Source organism: Acomys minous, assembly GCF_964271855.1.
Source record: "Acomys minous genome assembly, chromosome: 5".
Classification (NCBI taxonomy): Eukaryota; Metazoa; Chordata; class Mammalia; order Rodentia; family Muridae; genus Acomys; species Acomys minous.
Window position 1 is genome coordinate 379,156 of NC_140494.1, and position 23,345 is coordinate 402,500.

The following is a 23,345-nucleotide window of genomic DNA, read 5'->3' on the forward strand; positions in this document are numbered from 1 at the left end:
CAGGGAGCGATGAGCTTCTTTTGTTTATAAGCAACCTGGGCTGTGTTGCTTTGTGGCAGCAGTCTGAACAGACTTAAGACTGGCTTCTTTGCATTTTCAATTTGCTTTCTTATAAATTAATCAAGTATTTTCCATTTGCTTATATCTATTTTTCTACTGTTGTTTTAGGGCTTACACCATAAATGATAGTGTGTTCTTTTAACTCACCCTTATCCACATTAAATAGTAGTTTTATATTTTTCTGGAAATTGTTTATCCTCTCTTTTTCTTTGTGCTATTGGGCTTATGTGTTTTAATGCTGCTCTTGCCCCCTCCAACCCTGTGTTCTCAAAGGCAAGCCTCCATTTAGGTCTCATTTTAATACCTGGGCTGGAGAGGTGGTTCAGTGGCTAAGAGCACTTGCTTTGTGGAGGTCCCAGCTTCAATTCCCATCACCCATTGGGTGGCTGACAGTTTGGAACTCCAGTACCCTTGTCTGGCCTCTGAGGGCACTGTATACACATGGTACATACACATATGTGTGGGGAAATGCTAATAAAACAAAAATAAATGAATCCTACAAAAATACTCTTCTGTGTCTCTTTCTGTGAGCGTGAACATCTCAGTCAGTGCAATGCAACCACATCTCTCCACTCTATGGGGAGACCTTCTGTGTAAGAGGAGCTTCCTGTCTCGAGACACAGCCAGTCCCCAATATCTTCAAATAATCTTCTGTTTCATCTAGTTTTATGGTTGTATTCAGAACACCATGGGAAGGTGTTCTCAGTACCAGCCTCATCAGAATCAAGAAGCCGAGTCCTCCACTGGATAGTAACTTTTGATGGCTGATACAGCAGGGCTATATGCTTCTTTTTAACCTTTTCATTTGGTGTGCATGTATGTGTTTATATGTGTGGATGTGCTTGTCTGTGGAGGCCAGAGGTCAGCCTTGGGTATCATTTCCAGGCACCATCTGTCTTGTTTCCGAGGGTCTCTCACCAGCTTAGAGCTCACCTGATATGCTACTCTGGCTTCCCCGCCCTGCCCTATGCTTGGATTACAAGTCTACATCATTGTATTTTACAAAAGTTCTAGAGACTAAACTCAGGGTCTTTACCAAGAATGCGCTTTACCAACTGAGCCATCTCTCCAGTGCAGGGGATGACTTATATTCCCCTAGCCTGAATGCTTGGGGGATTATTTGGTAGGCCATTTGATGTGTATACTTTTAGTTTTTTTTTAAAGGCACACATGCTAAATCAGTTTGCAGAATGTCTGTCCCATGAAACACGAAGACCATCCTTGTGTGGCATATGCAATTTGTCTATATCATTGCCATCTTTGGGGATTACGACTGCTTTTTTAAAAAAAAGTTTAGCCCTTTTTTCTGGGTATCTAGGAATACCTCCTCATGCTGTTAATTTGCATTTATCTATGGTTGGTGTTGCTGAACACATTTGCATACTTTCATGTGCTTTTTGCCATCTGTGCAATTCTTTTTGGTCATGTCTTTTGCCCATCTTAAAATCTTTCTCTTTCTCCCTTCCCCTCTTTTTCTTTCCTGTTGATTTAAAAAATATGTACACACACACACACACACACACACACACACACACACACGTACTATTTGTCTCTGTGTGCAGGCACGGGTAGGGGCCAGAACTGGGTGTTAGATGCCTTGGACTGGGGTAGCAGGTGGTTGTGAGCCATGTGACATGGGTGCTGGAAACTGAATTCCAGGCCTTTGCATTAATGGTCTAACCTCTTCCTCACTGAGCCATCTGTCCAGCCCATCCTGTTGTTTTGAGAGTTATTTATCAATGCAGTCTTTTGTCTTTTGTCAGCTGTGTGACTTGCACAAATATTTCTTCCCAGTCTACAGCTCATCCTCTTTTCCCTCTTAGTGGATTTATTTGCAGAACTAAAGTTTTTAATTTGGTAAAGTGCTATTAGTAATTTTATTTTGAGGATTGTGCTTTTCTGCCTCGTGTCTAAGAAGGCTTCCTAAGCCCCTGGTCCTGACTATGCTCGCCTCTGTTTTTGTCTAAAGGTTTTGCAGTGTTAAGCTTCACACCAGCGTCTGTGACCACTCTCTGTTAGTTTTTATAAAGGTGTGATGCTCCCCACTTCCTCCAGCAGCATTTATTGAAAAGACTATCACTTCTCTGTTGCATTGCATTTGTACTCACAGAAATTATTTGGCTTACTTGTGCAGGCCATATCTAAATCCTGTGCCCCATGTGTTCACCAGTGTGCTGTGTGGGTCTGGACATCGACTTCAGCTCTTAATTCTGACTTCTGTTTTTTTGTTTGTTTTTGTTTTTGTTTTTGTTTTTTCAAGACAGGGTTTCTCTGTGTAGCCTTGGCTGTCCTGGAGTCACTTTGTAGACCAGGCTGGCCTTGCACTCATAGTGATCCACCTGCCTCTGTTTTAATTTTTGTTTTCTTTAAGGATTTATTTTATTTTTAATTATGTGTATGTATGTGTGTCTCCATGTGCGTATGTGCACATGAGTACCCATGGAGGCTGGAGGGTCAGATCCCTTGGAGCTGGAGTTATAGTACTTGTGAGCCAACCAACCTACATGGTAGCTAAGAATCTAACTTGGGTCCTCAGGAAGAGTGGCACATGCTCTTAACCACTCAGATATCTCTCTAGAACCCATAATCTCTATTTAAAAAAACCTGATATTAAAGACTGTTCTTCTAGGTGTCTCTGGAGGAGAATGTCAGTGTAGGTATTTGTGAGAGTCATCCTTGGATAGCAACTTGACAGCATTTGGAGTCGCCTAGGAGGCACACCTCTGATCACAGCTGTGGAGTATTTCTAGTGAGATTTAACTATGGAGGAAAGACCCACAGCCAGTATAGGTGGTACCATACCCTAGGCTCTGGTACCCAAGGAGTATGCCAGAAGAATACCAGTATTATACTTTCTCTGGTTTCTGACCCACCCAGATGAACGCAAGCTCCCCTCTGCCATGCCTTCCTTACCATGGCAGACTTTACTCTTTGACCACGAGCTGATATAAATCCCCTTCTGTTAAGTTGCTTCTTGTCAGATTCTTGGTCATAACAAGAAGGAAAAGAAGTAACAGAGTATTCAAGGTCAGAAAACAATCCACGCTGTGTACTGCAGCTTACCCCAGTGATGCTGCCTCTTTCTAACCTGGTAGGTGGTGATGAGGAGATCATGAGCCACAGTGCAACATCCAGGCGGGAGTAGCCACACAAGGTTAAGGGCCTGATTCTAGAAGGGTGATTATCTTGTGTGTATTTTGATACACAAATCTGCTTCTTTACAGATTTAATGATTTTAACATTATTTATATCTAGTCTAACTAATTAATTTCAAACTAGGCATAGCAAATCAGACATTTATGGCTGTACTATGGGTACAGAGAGGACCTTCGTACGGATTTAATTATTAATGCCCGTTACTCAGATGACTAAAGGAATCTGTGAGAATCAGGAATGTTTATGTAACATTTAGCTTAGGAGAAAAGTATTTTCCAAAGAAAATGTTTGAAGATGTCCACCAGGGGTACAGATTCCTCTCACAAATGTTTAAAACCCAAGCAAGGCACCAAGTTACCAGCAGTGGTTTCTTTCAGTGCTTTGGCAAAGCTATTTTTGTCTTCTATGTCGTATTAGGCAAGAGCTCAGACATTTTCTTGTAATGTTTTATTTTCAAGGTTCTCTCCTTCAGATGATTTCATTATGCCATTTATCAAGGAATGGCATAGTTTCTTGAGGAATGTCAGGAATGGCTTAATTGTCTTTGATCATTACACTGGTTTTCCCTAATCTTTGAATGTTAGTAGGTGATCTCAGTTCTCTGTCTCTGTCTCTGTCTCTGTCTCTCTCTGTACATATCTCTGTTTATGCTAATTTACAGGTATGTGCACATGTGTGCATGTTCATATAGAGGTCATAGGACAACCCTGAGTGTTGTCCCTTGAGTGGATACTTTTGTTGTTGTTTGTTTGTTTTAGGTTTTTTGTTTTTGCTTTTGTTTTATTTTGAGACAGAGTCTCACTAGGTAGCCCTCACTGGCCTGGACCTAACTGTGTAGACCATGCAGGCTTCAGACTCACATATCTACCTGGCATATCCTTGTTAGTGCTGGGATTAAAGGACTGTGCCACCATGCCTGAGTCCACGTTGTTTTTGAGACAGGGTCTCCCACTAGCCTGGATCTTGCCACAGAGGCTTGGCTGGCTGTCCTGGGATACCCTGGAATATACCTGTCTCTATTTTTACCAGTGCTAGGTTTACAAGCATGGCCCAACAACACCTCACTTAAAGTATGGGTTCTGGGGATTCAGCTCAGGTCCCCATTCTTGGAAGGCAGCTTGTCACTGATTGAACCATCTCTGCAGCCTAGGATTCTTTTTCTTAACATCTTAGTGTCTAAAGTGGAGTATATGATTTTAACAGACATTTCCCTTTATCCTTTCACCCTATCTTTTAAAGTTTTCCCTTGCTCATTATGCTGACTATAAATCCATTGTATTATTATAAATGTATAATAATAATTATACATTTGTATAATTGTCTGGTCTACAGATGTCAGTGGGATGTGGTTTGTATTATCTTCCCTTCTGTTGGTTTATCTCCTTTTCCCTTTCGAGTTGACTTGAAGCAGAGTGGACATTGTCCATCAACAGCAATCTTCCCAGTATGTTAGTGGCAGTGGGCAAATAGTCCTGTCCTTATGGGTCTTGGGATATAGATCTGGGAAGAGAACAGGCAGTGCTAAGTACTAAGTAGAATAATGCTTCATCTTTATTGTCAACGCAACTGGGCCAAGAATTACCTTGGAAATGCATTTATGAGTGTGTCTGTGAGGGTGTTAAGCATCTACAGGTGCTGACCTAAGTTGGGAGGGCCACCATGAATGTGGGTGGCACCAGTCCATGGCTGGGGATCTTGGACTGAATATAAAGGAGAGAAGGAACTGAGCACCAGCATTCATATCTCTCTCTCTCTCTCTCTCTCTCTCTCTCTCTCTCTCTCTCTCTCTCTCTCTCTCCTTCCTGACTTTGGTTGCAGTGCAACCAGCTGCCTCATGTCCCAGCAGCTACCATGTCTTCTCTGACATGGTGGATTATACACTCTAACTGAGAGCCCTAAATTGTGCCTCGTCAGGTATCTGGTCACAGCAGTACAATACAGAAGGGTGTGACTTGTGGTGGGAAAGTGTGTGGCTTTTGGGGACTGTTGCCTGGAAGGACACTCTTTTTCACACCGGTCAAGGTGGACTTCCTGATATTCGGTGGATGGGTAGAGAGGAAGAAGGACAGATAGATGCTGGAAACCTTCCATCCTTGCACCAGCGATGAGGACACCTGTGAACTACGGCCAGGTGGCACTAGGGAGCTGGTGTTCTGAGTATTTCCAATAATGCGACACCTGGCAGCACGAAAGGCAAAGGTACCAGAGGCTTTCTAGACTGCATCTTTCACATGACTTGCTGTAAGCACAAAGTGAATTTGTTGACTTACATTTAATGTTGAAAAGAACTGGAAATGGGGACTGGGATTTGGCTTAGCTGTTAGAAGCACTTGTTCTTGTCGAGGAGATCAGCACCCACATGGTAGTTCCCGTTCCTGGGGATCCAGTGCCTCTTCAAGCCTGTGAGACACACATGCACAAAAGACACACAGAGACAAAACACTCATACACATAAGATAAAATAAATAAATCTTAAAAATAAAAAAGAGCTGGAAAGGGTTTTAGCCTTCTTGTTCCATGGATAGCAGAACATTTTAATATAAAAATTTGTATTAGTTGGTGTTACAGATGCACCAGGAGGATGTGGCATATTTGCCTGAGGATTTCTTTCTTCTGTTTTTTAAGCATTTATTTAATTAGTTTGTGCATGCATGCTCACCTGCTTATCTTTATGTGCACCACATAAGTGCAGAGCTCCTGGAGACCAGAAGACGGTGTCTGATGGAGTTACAGGCTGTTGTGAGCTGCCTCATGCAAATGCTGAGAACCGAACTTGGTTCTTCTGCAAGACCAAGGGCTCTTAACCACCCAGCCATTTCTCCAGCCCCCCATGACCCATTTCTTCCTTCACCCCACCATACTGTGCATGTGTAGTTGGGGATCTAGAAGATTTACAGAGAGGGTCTTTGTAGAACATTAAGGTTAACCCTGGATGTTATTTCAAAGGTTGTGGATTATTTTTCCTGGGCTGAATGTCTTTTTAAGGTTTTTTTTTTTTGAAAATTTCAATAATAATTTAGTAGTAGTATTAACAAAATAAATGTAGCAAGTGAACCTGTCATTTCATGGAAAGCAAGAGAGGCTTCTTCTTTTTAATGATCCATTATACATTTTAGCATTTAAAGTGAGAGAATTATGGAAATCATGTATCTGGCAAAATGAGTTTGACAGCACCTTGCTATCTAAAGATATTGCAAGTGAGAATGTGGTGATATGGATAATATTGATTTTTTATATTAAAGGATATGATTTATAGAAAAATTTAACTGTATGGTTGGTGTTGAGAAAACAAATAAGGCACTTATTTTAGGTTGTTCCTGACTTTAAGCAGGAGAGTCAATGGTATCTAGGAAGATGAATCTAGTTGCAACATACAGTGTGGGTAGTAAGTGTGGGCAAGGCGGGAGACACGCATTGAAATTGTGGAGGCCTACTTATTGTTTCCTATACTCATATGCTCATATGAAGGAAGACTATGTTTTCCTTCACTGTAACAAAATATTTGAGAGAACTAGCTTAGAAAAGGAAAAGGTTTATTGGGGCTCAGAGGTTTAGACATTTTCAGTTGACAATGAGTGGACTGATGTTTTGGACCTGTGGCCAGATGGCATGTCAGGTTTGGAGCGGGAGCACATGGCAGACCAAAATTCCTCAGCTTATGGCCAATATGGGACCATGAGAAGAAGGCCAGTGGCCCGCTTTCCCCTGTGGAGTATACTCCCAGTAACCGAAAGACCTCTCACCTGCTAAAGGCACTACCACCTTCCAGTAGCCCCACTCTGAAGCTTATGCCTCTAACAGCAGGCACCTGGAAGACACTTTTGCAAAACAGCTGTGTGCAAGGCACAGACAGTTGTTACCCAGTTTTCATAGAGGCAGAGAGAACCTAAAGCATGCAATTTGTCAGTTTGAACCAAGACTCAAAACTTATGCCATTGTGTGTTCTCTAGCCTGTGACCCCCACTGACCACAACAAAGGTCCAGCGGGAGAAGCCTTTCACTAGTTAACTGTTTATTGTCTGTAGTGTGGAAGTTAGGTATTAGAATTATAAATTTACTCTCCTACCGTTCATGTGTGTGTGTGTGTGCATGCTGGCACGAGCACCATGTTCAAATCCTCATGCTTGTGTATCAAACACTTTACTGCTGGAGCCATCTTTTCAGCCTGTAAAAGCAACTTTATTTTAATTTTTTGGGGTTGCTTTTGCATTGTCTTATTATCCTGGTGTAATCAAAACCCCCGTTTTTATGAGCTCCCAGTTAAGAAAAACAAATTGTGATAGATGCTCTATCAGGGATAGCTGCCCCTCACCGCTGCCCCTCCTGTTATCCCACAGGACTTCCAAATCCCCAGGACCCTAAGGCTAGCCCACAAGTGCTGAGATAAGTAGATGTGCGTGGGCTGAGGGCTTGCTAGTCTCTCTGTGAGTTCTTTCTATATGTAAAGAGGGTTAAGTTGGACTCTGCTCTCCCTACAGTTCTTTGTGTGGGTTTGATAGGGGAGGCCCTTAAGTTGTGCAGCCCACGCACACCTGCAGTGAAGGACAGCACTCACTCTTCTTGGGTCTCCTCACTGCTGGAGAAGCCACAGAGCCTGGGCAATGTCTCCTTTTTATGAAGCAGGAGAATTGGGTGCGTGTTCTTTAACAAGCTGACAGATGACTTGCCTTCTGTAAGCAGTTACATACTTTCTGTTTTGCGAGTGTTTATAAGGACCTGGATCTAACCCAGAATTATAGTCTCACTCAGTTCCAGGCATGCGGTAAGGGACATCTCCTTTTTGCTGTGAGTCGCCCCTTGAGACATCACAGATAGTTGTCAACGGCTATCGTTTTAGAGTTCAGTTATCTAGGGCTAGGGAGTGGGAGGGGTGAGCAGATGAGCTGCTCCAGGGGCAGTTTGGTGCCTGCTCTGGTGATAAAATTCCTCAAAGCCATGTGGAATTTCCGCCCTGCCCCCCACCCCCACCCCCGCCATGGATTTATGTGGCGGCTGGAAATCCTAAATCCTAGACAGAGTCATGGCAGTGGGTCCTTGATGGTGTCATGCTCTGTTCTCTGCCTGAGCAGTTAGTTCCCCTCTCTCTCTCTCTCTCTCTCTCTCTCTCTCTCTCTCTCTCGCGTGTGTGTGTGTGTGTGTGTGTGTGTGTGTGTGTGTGTGTGTGTGTGTGCGCTGTGCACTAGTAACAGGATTTCTTACTGAAGCTGGAGCCAGCCTATCCCAGCAACCCTCCCATCTCCACTTACCACATTGCTGAGTTATAAGCACACAGAGCAGCCTTGCCTGGCTTTCCATGGGTCCTGGAGATCTGAACTCAGGTCCTCATACTTGCATGGCAAGTGCTCTTCCTTCCTTCTTTCCTTCCTTCCTTCCTTCCTTCCTTCCTTTTATTTTTATTTTTATTTTTATGTTTTGAGGCAGCCTGTGTAGCCCTGGCTCTCCTGTTACTCTTTCTGCCTTGTGTGCCACCACTGCCTGGCTCCTCCCTCCCTCCCTCCCTCTCTCTTTCCCTCCCTCCCTCCCTTCTTCCTTTCCTTTCTTTTTTCTTTCATTTGTCCTTTGTTTTTTAAGGCAGGGTCTTACTATATAGCACTGACTGGCATGGATCTCCCTATGCAGACCAGGCTGGCCTTGAACTCACTGACATCCACCTATCTCTGCCTTCCCAGTGCTGGGATTAAAGATGTGTGTTACCATGCTGGCATAGCCAGGTTTGTTGCACATTGAATTATCTGCCCCAGACCTAGGCTTTCTTTTGATGGTGTCTAGGATTTAGATGATAGCTGAAACATAGACACCCACAGCTCCTCCTTTGACAAATCACAGCTTGCTTCTTATTCCATAATCACCTGTTTGTCTGTGGTCCTGTGAGCTGCTTCCTGGCAGCTCAGAGGACTTGAAACTGTGAAGTGGAGAGGTAGGCATGCTAGTATCCTGTTGGAACTAAAAAGGCGGAAGTGTGGTTGTGTTAAGATAAACAACTTGAAGGAAGGATTTGTTCTTATAGTTTCATGGGGCTCAGTTCATCATGGTGGACTGGTGGGCAAAGGAGTGCCCATTTTGGTGACCAGAAAAAGGGAGAGAGGGAGAGAGGAAGGGAGGGAGGAATGGAGGGAGAGACAGAGACAGATGAGAGAGGCCAGAGAGAGATAGAGACAGAGAGACAGAGATGAGAGAAAGAGGAGGAGGTGGAAGAGGAAGAGGAGGAGGAGGAGGAGGAGGAGGAGGAGGAGGAGGAGGAGGAGAGAGAGAGAGAGAGAGAGAGAGAGAGAGAGAGAGAGAGAGAGATGCTGCACTTGAGGGCTTTCCCCATTACCCCCTTGTTCATCCAGCCCCAGGCTGTGGGATGGTGCCACCACACTACAGACGGGTCTTCCCACCTTGGTTAATATTGTCTGGACACCCCCAGAGATGTGCTTTACCACATTCCTAGGAGCTTCTCAGAGCAGTCAGCTTGACACTCAAGATGAGCCATCAAAGCCATGTGTAAACATGGGCAGGCTTCCCTTGTCATAAACCATGAAACAAAATGCCCCTAACTCTGCCTCTCCATGCTTGTGGCCCATTTGAACCACTACAATGAGTTAGTCACTCTGTCTCCTATGTTGTCCTCTTACCATTCTCTGACATGGCTCTGTGACAGGTTACCAGTGAGCTCTCAAATGCTTTCCCCCTTGAGTATCCCTGAACGATACAGGGTAGCCATCTCTTTAGGCCCCAGAGTACACCATGTATTTTGCATTCATCTTAGTGTGAACCACCACAATTCAGACACCCAACAGTTGTAGCTGGCCAGTGGCTCCCATATTGTGTAGCATGGGTCAAAATAATGACTAATTCTCTCCCTACTGTCTTCCCTGTCTGCATGTGAATACCTCCATGTTTGTCCCTGGTCCTCCCTTATCTGCCTGATGTTCATTCTTGAGAAGGTCTCATCCACAACCCCATCACCTGATGTGGTAGGGGAGGAGCCAGTGCTGCCTCAGTACCTGGCGCCCCATGGGATATCAGATTCAGTGTTTTCAAAATTTTCATCATCTGAGGCTGTTTTTTGTTTGTTTGTTTGTTTGTTTGTTTTGTTTTGTTTTTTGTTTTTTGTTTGCTTTTATCCCTGGGATTCTAATGCACCCTCTAATTTCATAAAACAATTAGGACAATTAGTCTACATAAGCAAAAAAGCTGTGAAATGCCTAGAACCCATGAGCTAAGGGTGCTATGGAGACTGAACGACACCTGTGAGAGAGTCTGGCATAGTTAACGAAGTGCCTAACTCTCACAGGCAGGAGGTGAAGAGGCCCATAGAGTGTGAACATTAAGCTTCTTTTAATTTTTTTTAATTTTAATTTTCTTAATTTATTCAGATTACAACTCAATTGTTATCTCATCACTTGTATCCTCCCATTCCTCCCTCCCTCCCGCTTTCACCCTATTCCCCTCCCCTAGGTCTATGACGGAGGGGGACCTCCTCCCCCACTATATGGTCATAGGCTATCATGTCTCATCTTGGCAGCCTCCTTATTCTTTCTTTGAGTGCCATCAGGCCTCCCCACCAAGGGGAGGTGGTCAAATTTGGAGTACCAGAGTTCATGTCAAAGTCAGTCCCCACTCTCTACATAACTGTGGAGAATGTTCTGTCCATTGGGTAGATCAGAGTAGGGGTTCGATGTTTACTATTGTATTGTCCTTGGTTAGTGCAATAGTTTGAGCAGACTCCTCCCCTCTGGACCCCAATCTACCCATCATGATGTTCTTCTTATAGGTTTCTGGGACCCTCTGGGTCCTATTTCCCTATCTCCTGTATTTTTCTTACCCAGAGTCTCAGTAGGATGTCCTTACATCTATCCCAATCTCCTGGTAAGTGAAGACTTTTGTGGGATGTGCCTTTTGGGATAGTACCCAATTATAAGTGAGTATAAACCACCTGAGTATGGGACTAGACATGATCATAATGAGTGAGTTAACCCAGAAGCAGAAAGACTCACATGACATATACTCATTAAGCCATGCAGATGCCTGGAGGAGCTGAGGTTGGCTTCCACCATTCCTAATGTGTTCCTATTCTCAGAGGCTGGTCTTAAAGTTCCCTGGAGTTTTCACTGTTCCCAGTTTTTCTGCCTAGGTGCTTCAGTTTTGGCTGGGCATTTCCTGAATGTTCTGTCTGTTTTCCCTGTCTGTCTTCTAAAGAGGAAAAATTAAAAGCTGAGTTAGGCTCAACCTAAGATGATGTTAAGTGCCGATTTCACCATCTGCGCCCAATCAGAGAGCATGCATTGAGCTTGCTGGAGGGCAGAGGCTGGTGCCCTGTGGCTTGTGACCATAGGGAGCCAGACTGGCCTTGTCCTTGGAGGTGAATCCTCTGATGCTGAACAATAATAAGAAAATGCAGAGTTCAGACAGCCCTCATCCTTGTCTTGCTTCCCGTGTGTTTTATTGAGTTGTCTTTTAGCAAAAAAGCATCCACAAGCAATGTTGTCATTCAAATGTTTCAAATGTTTTATAATTTAATTTCTGTTGGGCTCACAGAGTAGGAACCCTCAAATTAAACCAATTTAAAAGCACTCTCTAGGGGTATTAAGATGGTATTCGCAGTGGCCCTTCCCCCAGAACTGTGTTGTTAGAACCCGGCCATCTCAGCTATGGGGAAGAACCTGGTTTGGTGGAAGAATACAAGATAAGGAATCAGAATCACCTGGGTTCAATTCTTGGTTCTCCTATTGGAAGAATGTCTTTCTCAGTTTACCGTCTCCCATTTGCATAAAAAAAACTATTAGAGAAAAATTTAATGCACTTAGTTGATGATGGTGTCCTCTCTGCTGTTCCTGGGAGTTGGATTGAGGGGGTGCAGTGGTCACTTTGCTCATGGTTGTGACAAAACACTTGACAAGAAGCGCGTTAGGAGGAGGGGGAAGGGGATGTATTTTGACTCACACTTCTGAGTACAGCCTCCCATGGCGGGGAGGTATTGACAACAGGAGCTTGAGGCAGCTGGTCACAGCACTCCCAGTCAGAAGCAGAGCAGTGACTGCTGGTGCTCAGCTCGCTGTCTCCTCTGTATTGAGCCCGGGACCTTGGCCTGTGGCACACACGGTGCTGCTCCCGTTTAGTGCAGATCTTCCCACTTCATTTAACGCAACCTAGAAACTCTCTTAAATCCACACCCTGACATTTGCTGTGTGATCTTGTTAGGGATGCTGCAACTAGGATTGTAAACTGAGGCATTTGCAGGACAGAAATAGATCTTCATGCAGTCTTGAGGTTGGAAGTCTGATATCAAGGTGTCACCAAGGTTGGTTCTGACTAGGCCCCATTTCCTTGGCTGGTAAGGCCTTCCCTTTGAGTGTCTCTGTGTCTTCATCCTCAAAGAGGTTTGGGATCTGTCCTAATGACATCACTTTAACTTGAGAAATCCTTTAAGATGTCATCTTGAAGTCTGGTCTCATTCTGGAGCACTTCATGGTAGGGCTTCAACCCACCTAGAGATTTCCACAGGTCCTGCACAAGGCTAAGCAGTGTGACCCGGGACTGTGCTGTGTCTCATCATCATGCTGAAGAAAGAGTGTGAGTTTTGGGAGGGAAGGTCACTTCAGGGTTACTGCTTGAATGGACTTTCATTCTCCATCTGAGATGGACTGTGATGGCTTCCAGCCATAAATGATGCGTTAAATTTGATGGAGCTGATAGCAGTGGAGCAATGGGCCTGTGACTCCCCCGCCCCAGAGAGGGGGGCAATGTGGCTAGGCTTATTGTACACCTATGCCTCCAACTCTTAACTTCTTTCTCCTTCCTCTCTCTCTTTCTCTTTCTCCTCTAACCTGGGTACCTATCCCCGATGAACCATCTATATTATAGTTTAGCAAAATCAGGATTAAAAAAAATATAAATGCTTATAAGTTCAGCATCAAGGACCTTTGGTGGAGGTAGACACATCTTTAATGCTGATGTGCCAGGAAGCCTTTTTTTCTAGCTCATGGATATGTCAACCAGTAGAAAATAGTGCATTTGAGTCTTGCCAGGAACCAAGTATGGGGAAGTGAAAGCTGCTGGATCTTCCTTTGCTCCGTTCTTTTATCTGAGAGGCTAATGGAACGGTTTCCCCTTGTGTCTGGTTGTCCACACCAGGCTTCATCTCTTCACATTTCTCCTACATGGATGTGCTTTTCAAATGAACCTTCATGAACATTGGCAGAACTCTCTGTGACAGATGCTCTTTGTTCTCAGCTTGAGTGGATATGGAGTCACCTAGGAGACACATTTCTGACCATGCCTGTAAGGGTGTTTTCAGGAAGAATTAACTGTGGCCTTGCTAGCAAGTCCATTCCTTCACTGGCATTAAAGCCTACTTCTTTGGGATTCCAGTGTATACTGAAGACCGGCTGAGACATCCAGCTTTGTGGACCGAACAGCTACTGGATTCGTGGATTTTTTGTTCACATCTAGCCATTACTGGATTACTTGTATTATAGCATGAAAGTTGTTCCAATAAACCTCCCCTCTGCCCCCGTGGCTAATATGCCCTCCTAATTTTTTTCCATTTTTTTTTACTCTATAGAATCTAATCAGTGTTGCTACATGTATATGGGTATGGAGCCATCTACAGGGGGCATGGGTGATCTACCCGGGGGTCATCCAGCTGAAGAAAAACTCTCCCTTCCCCAGCAGCCACAAGCTGTCAAAGGCCTTAGTTAGGGGTGGGAGGGCGGTGTGTCCTTCCCCAATCCACGCTGGACTGTTGCCTGGCCTGACCTCGTACAGGTCTTTTGTAGGCCACTGCAGCTGTTCTGAGTTTACCAGTACAGCTGTCCTTACTTATTCAGAAGATAGTGTTTTGCCCAGGCCTCCTAGGCGTCTGGCTCTTAGAGCCTTTTCTTCCCATGTTCCTTGACCTTAGGGAAAGAAAGGAGTGTGCTATAGACATCCTAGTTCCATTTTGGCAGAGCACTTCACTGACAGTTATACTCTGCACGTTGGCCAGGTCTGAGTCTATTAGCCACTCTCCTCTGCACAGAGAAACTTCTGTGGTGAAGACTGAGAGCCACAATGATGGATGCCCAGAGAGATGAGGATTTAGAAGACCACTTGATGCCATGTGTTATGTGCTTTTCTAAATGTGAAAAGAATCCCAGCTAGAGAAGGGTAGCTGGGTAGTGTGCTGGCTAGCTTTATGTCAACTTTACACAAGCAGGAATCATCTGAGAGCCTCATTTGGGGAAATGCCTTTATAAGATAAAGCTGTAGATAAGCCTGTAGGGTATTTTCTTAATTAGTGATTGATGGGGGAGGGCCCAGCCCATTGTGGGTGGCACCTCTCCTAGGCTGGTGGTCCTAGGTTCTATAAGAAAGCAGGCCGAACAAGGGATGTGGAGCAAGTCAGTAAGCAGCACCTCTCCATGCCCTTTGCATCAATCAGCTCCTGCCTCCAGGCTCCTGCCCTGTTGGAGTTCCTGTCCTGACTTTCTTTGATGATGAACAGTGATGTGGAAATGTAAGCTGAATAAACCCTTTCTTCCTCAAGTTGATACTGGTCACAGAAGTAAATAAATCCATTAAGACAGGCAGGTTTTTAAAGAGTGAGTCCACAGGAAGCTTAGGGGTTTGAGAGTTACTATGCCACTATTGGTGAGGGTGTGAGAACATCCTACACGTGCACTGGAGAAAGCTGGTTATTTTGTAATAAGTCAATCTGGTTAAATGAAGATTATATACTTACATTTAATTACATACATTTATTTTTGGACAAGTCTTCACATAATATTTATGTTGGGTAAGTTTGAGCTGATGGAGCAGTGTTACTATTCTGGAGGGAGATATTAATAGAGATTGGATCAAATGGTTCACTCCGAAAATCTGGCTTGAGAAGTGGATGGCGTAGAAAGGATTGGCCACACTAGCTATCTGCTGAGGGGTTCCGCATTTGGTAGCTTCTGTGGTGTGAAGGTCACCATGGTGTAGGTTGTTCTGGATTCCTTTTGAGGGCTGAGCACACTCTCATGTATCTGTTCAGAGGGTCCCATGGGGGAAAAAACGTAAGGAGGAAGGTGCTATTCCCAGTCCCAGTTAATCTGGATTTAAAAACCCACAGATACCAGGGCCTGTTTTTCTAAGATTTACCGTTCTTCAAGTCCTGAATTGTGATCAGAGATAAGGCCTTGCTCTTTCTCTGAACCCTTGCCCTTGAGTCCCAGACCTGTGCCGTCTTGCTTACCAAACCCTGGGTGCAGGATGACTTCCAAAATAAGCCTTTCTGGAGGTGGAAAGCAAAGCCTTGGTCAGGCCTCTGCCTCCTGAATGCTGGGGTTAAAGGTGTGCACAACCACTCCCAGATATCTTTTCATCCCTTTTGTATGTGGTCATGTGTATGCATGTGTGTGCAGACATGCACTTGTATACACAGAGAGGCCAGAAGAGGATACCAGTTGTCTCCTTCTAGCACTCTCCACTGAATTCCTATGAGGTATGATGCCTCACTTCTCACTAAACCTAGAGCTCATGGTTTTTTGTTTGTTTTTGTTTTTGTTTTTTGTTTTTTTTTTTACTAGGATGGCTGGTAGCAAGTCCTAGCAATCTTCCTCCCATCTTTCCTACCCAACAGTGCTGGGATTACAGGTGTATGTGATTACACTTGGTGTTTTATGTGGGTCCTGGGGATTTGAGCTCACATCCTCACGTATGCATAGCACCTGTTCTTGATTTGACAGATCATCTGGAACGGCTGTCACCCCATCTACATAGACTTAAGCATGTTTGTGTTGGGGAAGGAGTTCTTGCAGAGAGCATTGCATCAGGGCAGCCTGTGTGATGTGCTGTAGCCTCCTGCTGATGTGATGCTCGGGCAACAGTGGGTTGCTGTTGTCTCGCAGTGTAGAGTGTCCTAAGGTCAGAGTAAGGAAGAGTCCTACGGGAGGCCAGGTGCTCCTGGCCTAGGCCTAGTTGACCTAGGGAAGGGCATTTTCAGCACTGTGGATTTAGGTCCCCTAGAGAGATTGGGTGGTGTATTTGGAACTGTGGCCTCTGGGGTGAGTGCTTAGCCCTGGGCTGGGAGTGTGTAGGGCCTCAGTGGATGCCTGGAACCAGAGCTTAAAGAGCAGCAGAACAGCAGATGGCACATTGACCGCTGGGCTTCTCACTGGCTCCTACCAATGGCAGACCTGTTTCCACTCTGAGGCTGTTCAGTCAGGAGTGTTTCTGCAAAGGGGAACCCAGCGAGTACAGAAAACCAACATGCAGCTCTGAAGTGCATTTGAGAGAACTTGCTGCACATGGGTTCCCTGTGGGTGTGGGTGATCCTTCTGTTTCAAATCATTTCCTTTTGACCCGTAGATTCTCTAGGGCTCAGTTACACTCTGGCTGCGGAGCTACTTCCTCTACAGGGCAGCCACATGTGGGCTCATGCATTCTGAGTCTTTACTTTGTTACTTTTTAAAAAAATACAATAAAGACCCTTTAATATGATGAACTCATAAATAAAAACATCACACAGTTCTGTTAAGACATTCAAACATGGGCCTAGTCCAAAACTTCATAATCTCAACTACCTTCTGTGTAGTTAAAAAGGCCATCATCAAGCCATGAAGCTTTGCTCAGGGTTTTGCATTTTTAGTATCAATTACCTTTTTATGTACTTAACCACTTCAAAAAAAAAAAAAAACCACCTTTGGTGGAGTTGAATTTAGAAAAAATAGCTTTAAATCCCTTTCACAGGAAGGGCAGATTGTAGAGAAATGGGCATATAGCCATGAAAGGGATTTAGCTTTTCATTCATGTATTTGCTTATTGAGTTTGAGACAGGATCTGTGAAGTTCAGGCTGTCCTCAAACTTGGCTTCCTGTCTCCACTTACCAAGTGCTGTGTCACCATGCCTGGCCTCTCCTGAATTTTTAAAATGGGTCCCACTTATTACTGACAGGGTTTGCTTGTGACCCCAAAGGTTCAATGTGTTAAAGCCTGAGTTCCCAGTTGGTGTTATAGTGAATGGTTGACGGACGCACAAGGGCTCTAATTTTCTCAATGGCTTAATCCACTCATAAATTCATAGATGAATATCCCATGATTAGGGCATGAGACTTTGGGAGCAGACCTTGGAAAAGTATATCTTATCCCTGATCCGTAGCCTGCGGTGTGCTGGGCATGGAGCAGCCAGGCTTGGGCTTCCATCTGGGAGGGGGCACTCGTTGTATCTGTGAGGCCTTGGGAATGACTGTTGGCAGCCATTTGAACAGGTGCTCCCAGCTGCAGAGAATTATATGCGAAGAAGATCAGACAAGAAGCAAGATGGCCTCTAACAGTCTACTCATCATAGAGCCCATATGGTTCAGGAGGAGTGCACAGAACCAGAGAGTAATGTCAGCTGGACTCCTTGTGCTTGACCTTGAGGTCTGGCACTCTAGACAGGAGGGACAATGTGAGTCCTGAAAAAGCAAGGACCCTCTCTCTCCTGGAATAGTTTTACTTTCTCTACGGAAGACTGGGTCTCATGATGAACTGGGCTTAGAAACGATCAGAGAAACAGTGAGCAGGGCCGTGGCCCCCGGACGTTATTTTGTGTTCTCATGGTCCTGGATTTATGGGAAGGAAAATTATCATACAGATTTGACAGTCTCTCCCTTCAGCAGGAGGAACCAGCCTTTTAGTTTATGCCATTGAGCAATGCTTGACTCCACATATTTTCCATTGCAGCTACACGCCGCTGACTGCTGCCGTCTGGGAAGTCTTGCCCCAGGCTTGTTTCACTTGGGGATTAAGGCACATGCCCTCCACTCTTCAGCACTTGTCACCATGCTTAAGTCCCTCCTACTTCCTCCCCCTCATTTGTAAACTGTGAACCTTTTCATCTGCTTTTGTTTTTCAAGCCAGAATTGTGCGCCTATAGCTTTTGTTCTTATGAACATGAGTCCTCTGCAGCATTGCACGGAGCCTAACAGGCCTCGGAGCTGCAAGGGCAGAGGCTTTGCAGCTTCCAGTTCCCTCTGGGTACCTTAGTCTAGCCCCAGCAATGAGTGTCTCAATAGTCTGAACTTTTATGGCAGCTCTCGTTCCTCTTGGGGATTCTGTGTTTATGTGATATATACATATATGTTCTTGTGTGTGTACATGTTTGTGCAGGTGTGTGTGTGAATACATGTGGAGTCCAGAAGTCTATTTTGGGTGTCTTCCTCAGTCATTCCCCACCTTTAAAAAAATAATTAAATTGTGTGTATGTGTGTGAGCGCAGGTGCCCTTAGGGCCCAGAGGCATGGGAGCCCCTAGAGGTGGAGTTAATACGTTGCTCTGAGCTGCCCAGTGTAGGTGCTGGGAACCTAACTCAGCTCCTCTGCAAGTGCAGTATGTACACTTATCCCATGGGTCGTATCTCTAGCACTTATTTTGTTCTAGTCTCATTCTGTTGCCCAGAAACAAGTTAAGGAGAAAAGAGTGTATTTGGCTTACACTTCCGGGTCATAGTCCATTATTGATGGGAAGTCAGGGTGTGAACTCAAGACAGGAAGGATGGAAGAATGTCACTTACTGGCTCACCTTCTGGCTCACAGGCTCAGTTTTCTTATAAAGCTGAGCGGCTTAGGGATGGTGCTGCCCACAGTGGGCTGTAACCTCTGGCATAATTAATACTCAAGACAGTATCCCATAGATGTACCCATGGGCGAATCTGATCTAGCCAATTCTTCAACCAAGGCTTTCCTCTCATATGCTAGCTGTACCAAGTTGACAAAGCTAACTAGGACATGGTCTGTCATGGAACCAGGTGCTTAGTGATTTGGCTAGACCAGCTCACCAGCAAGCTCTAGGGATCCTCTGGACCACATCACTCCAATGTCATTGTGCCTGCCTTTTCATATGGGATTCGGTATCCACACTCAGGGCCTCATGCTCTTGAGGCAACAACTTTACAGACCGAGCATCTCTCTAGCCCTGAGATTCTTAACTAGGATAGAATGACCTCACTGCCTGGATAAAAGATGGAAAAGTTACCGAAGAGGACAAAGGGAAGTGGTCTGGCCCCGTCTCTTTGACCTCGTCTCACAAGGCCACATCTCACACTTCCTTTACACTTGTGAGTTTTGTTCCTGCATGCCTTTCTCCTGCATGACATTCAGTGAGAATTGCTACGCCCAGCAGGAACTGGTACTGTTGGCTGATCCCACAGGCCCTCCGCTGGACTGGCATCCCAAGTGAAGGCCTTCAGTTGCACTTGTGACTTCAGGCTATTTTAGTATAGCCTGTTTATTCAAAACCTTACCAAAATTGGGTCTGACTAATGGCCCTCTTCAAGATGGACTGAGCTTAGCTTGACTATGTGTTTTCTTTATTTCTCTCAGTTTCTGCATGGCTTATGTTCCAGTGACGGTGATTCAAGTATTCCAGCACAGTCAAGGATACAAACTATGTCCCTTATGTAGACACATAGAGGGTGGAATTCTAGTCTGTTGCCAGACTTACTTTTACTTTTTTTTTTTTAATCACCATTGAATGCTCCGAAAAAAAAAAAAAAAGATACAGAGATTCAAGGCCTGAAATTAAAAGGTGAAGAAACTAAACTACTTGAGTTGAAGATCTAGGAGACTCTGCCCTGTTTGCTCTTAACTCATTCCTTGGCATCCATTTTTAATTAGGAAGCGAACCCCTGGTGGCAGGGCTGATCTGCTTGTATTGAGTGACAATGTTTAAATAAGGGTAAATAAGGAAGAAGGATGCTCTCTAGGTCTCTGGTAAATTTATAGACTTTGACTTAATGCCTCTCCCTGTTTCTTAGACATCCCCTTGACATCGACCTACAGTGTAACAGGTTGGAGTGGATAAGACAACGGGAAGACATCTTCCAGTGCAACCAGAGCAAATTGTGGGGCTGAAGCGATGGCTCAGCAGTTAAGAGCACTTAACGCTCTTGCGTGGGACCTGGTTTTAGTGTGCGGTACCCGTATGGTGGCTCACAACCACCTGTAACTCCAGTTCCAGGGGATCTGACATCCTCTTCTGGTCTCCATGAACACCTGAGTTTACATGTTCATGCATGCACACGGGAGTGAGGAGGGGTGCTGTTCTGAGAATTTAGTTTTTTAAACCAAGTATGAAAATATTCAATATCTGACCACTAGCAATGATGCCAGTCATATCCAGTCAGCATTGTCCACAGGGAATGGCTGGGCCAGACAAAGGAAAAGTGAACCTTACATTCTGTGACTTCTTGGTAAGCCAATTTCCCCTCCCTTCTGGCCTTGGTACTGCTGTAATTTTCTTGGAAAACCTTGTATTTTAGATAAATACATTGAGTGAAGATTTGAATTTCAAGTTTAACTTCCTTTATCATTTCATTTATTAAAATATATGTGTTAAAATAATTATATTTGAAAATAAGACCAAGACAGACTCACAATCTCTTCAGTTTCCTATTAATTTCCCAAGTAAATAGCCAATTCATATAAAAAAAAAAAATGCCATTTAAGACCTCAAAAAAAAAGCAAGAAAATTTTGTCAAACCATTTGCATTATACAAATTTCTAGCACAGAGTCTGGAGAGATGGCTTAGCAGTTAAGAGCACTGGCTACCTTAGCAGAGGACCTGGGTTCAGTTCCCAGCACCCACATCAGAGATGACACCCAGAACTTGTTTTGGGGGTCTGCCTCCTTCTTCTGACCTCTTTGGGCATCTGGCTCAATACACATATGGAATCAAACACTCATTCACATAACCAGTAGAGGAAAAGGGGCTGGAGAGATGGTTCAGAGGTTAAGAGCACTGACTGTTCTTCCAAAGGACCTGAGTTCAATTCCCACATAGCAGCTCACAACTGCCTGTAACTCCAAGATCTGACACCCTCCCAGAGACATACATGCAGGCAAAACACCAATGCACATAGAATGCAAATAAATAAATAAATAAATAAATAAATAAATAAATAAAACAAGTAGAGGAAAAATTGCTGGGCACAGAAGATTGGCCAATGTTTCAATTATTTTATTTTTTTAAATAATTATTATATATACAGTATTATGCCTGCATGCTAGAAGAGGGCACCAGAGCTCATTTTAGATAATTGTGAGTCACTATGTGGTTGCTGGGAGTTGAACTCAGGACCTCTGGAAGAGAAGCCAACAGAAGCACTCTTAACCCCTGAGCCATCTCTCCAGCCCCTAGTGATTCAATTATTATTGACTGTTTGGCTTATATATTTTATTGCCAGTTTTATTGAGACCCAACTGACAAGTATACTTGTTTAAACACACACTGGCACACATAAGTATTCAGGATGTACAATGAGATACTTTGACATCATTGTGAAGTGACTGCTATAATCAACATAGTTAGCACAGCTGTTACCCGCATTGTGTGTGTGTGTGTGTGTGTGTGTGTGTGTGTGTGTGTGTGTGTAATAAGGGTATTTACGGTCTGTCTAAGCAAAGGTCAAGTATATAGTACAGTAGTGAAAACACACTGTGCATTAGAAACAATAACCAAATACAGAAACAGCCCAGTCTTTAAGAATGGGACAGTGAATAAAGAAAACATGGGCTGTGTGTCCAATGAAAATCTGAAGCTGTCTGTCTTGAAATAGAATGAAATCCTGTTACTTCTTACAGAGTGGATGAACCTGGAGGACCTCATGCTGATGAAATAAGCCAGGCTTTGACAGATGACACTGTGCAGTCCTGCTTACATACAGAATCTAAAACTCTTGTGAGCAGAGAAAATGATGTTTGCAGGGGTGTGGGGGTGGTGGGGAGTGGGGAGATGTTGGCCAAAGGGTATAGAGTGAGTTTTGCAAGATCTCTTGGTTCTGTTTGGGCTGAGAGAGAAGTCCACGTGACATAGAGCAGCCGCTGGAGAGTTCTCAGTGAGGCCCTGAGACTGGTTTCCACCGAGGCAGCAAACACAGGGAAGAGCTTGATAACTTGCAACTCTGCTTGGCGTGGGCTATGCCTAGACTCTTCTAACAGTGCACTTGGCATCTCTCCCTCTTGACCTGTGTGCACTGTGCACACATACCGCTCTCCAAACAACACACCTAACAACCTTGGACCTCCCTCCCCCACCTCCCTCCCCCACCTGCACTGGGCTGTGTGTACGTTCTCTAGAAACAGGGCTGGGGTTACCTTTCTTTTACAACTGACTGAGGCAGTTTCTGATCGGATATATTCCCAACATATGTGGTGCATGAAGAATGGAAAGGGACAGTTCTATTTCTCCTGGGTCTGGGCCAGCTTGGCTAATCGGCTGGAAGGTGGCATGGCGTTCGAACAAAGCAAACAGGAAGGCAGAGGCAGAGTTACAGGAGGTTAAGAGGAATGAATCTCTCTTCTTTACCTGTATGTTGCTTATGGAACTGGCCTTGTGGGTCTGGGCCTTGGAGAAGCTTCTACAGTTTCAGTAGGCAGGTGGCCAGAACAGGAGACACTTCATGGCCTGTGGATCTCAGACTCTCCTGAACAGGGAACTAAAATTTAGCTCCCTGAACCCTAGGGATCTCTAGGGCTCCTCTGAAATTGTCTTGGAGTGAGAGGAAGGTGCTTTGTTTTGTCTCTGTGCTACTCTTTCTCCCTGGTCTTTTATTTCCCCTGCTTTGATCTGCCATCTGTCTGATTACTTGTAGAATGGACAAGGTACTTGATGTGAAATACCTCAAGGAAGGAAGTGTTTACTTGGCTAATAGTTGAGGAGTGAGGTCCCTCTTGGAGGGAAGGGCATGGTGGCAGGAGGATGAGATGGCTGAATGCTGGTTTCAGCGGGCTTTCTCCTTTCTATACAGTGCAGGACCCCAGCTCTTGGCCTGGTGATACACACAGGTTTAGAGGGTCTTCCCACCCTGATTAATAAAAAAAAAAAACCCTCACAGACATGCCAAGATGTGTGTTCCCATAGTGAGTGTCAACCTCAAGTTGGCAAGATCAACCAATATAGCACCCTACTTTCCAAGTTGGCACACATGTCAACAGGGGCTGCTCGCTCCACAGCTATGGGACATGCTTTCTTTCAGGGACTAAAAGCATCCTTTTCAGTCTATCTGCCCACTCTCTACCATGCTCTCTGTCTGAGGGTGGTCCTCCCTTTTGACTGATCCAGCATTGCAGGAGGAAGCACAGAACCTGTCTCCATGAAGGGGTGGGCCTCACTCCTGCCTTCAGCCTTTGGTTCTCTTTGG

The 23,345-nt window shown here is 44.7% G+C and overlaps 1 protein-coding gene and 1 long non-coding RNA gene across 6 annotated transcripts in view; one reads left to right on the plus strand and one right to left on the minus strand.

Annotated features, from left to right (window-relative positions):
• The window catches only part of RYR2 (ryanodine receptor 2), a 545,494-nt gene that overhangs the window by 15,910 nt on the left and 506,239 nt on the right, over positions 1–23,345 (plus strand). The window lies entirely within an intron of this gene.
• LOC311597341 lies at positions 5,474–8,513 on the minus strand. Its single transcript, XR_014779190.1, has 2 exons — positions 8,463–8,513; positions 5,474–5,616 (listed from the first exon to the last, which is right to left on the minus strand). It is a non-coding gene; the product is annotated as an uncharacterized lncRNA (long non-coding RNA).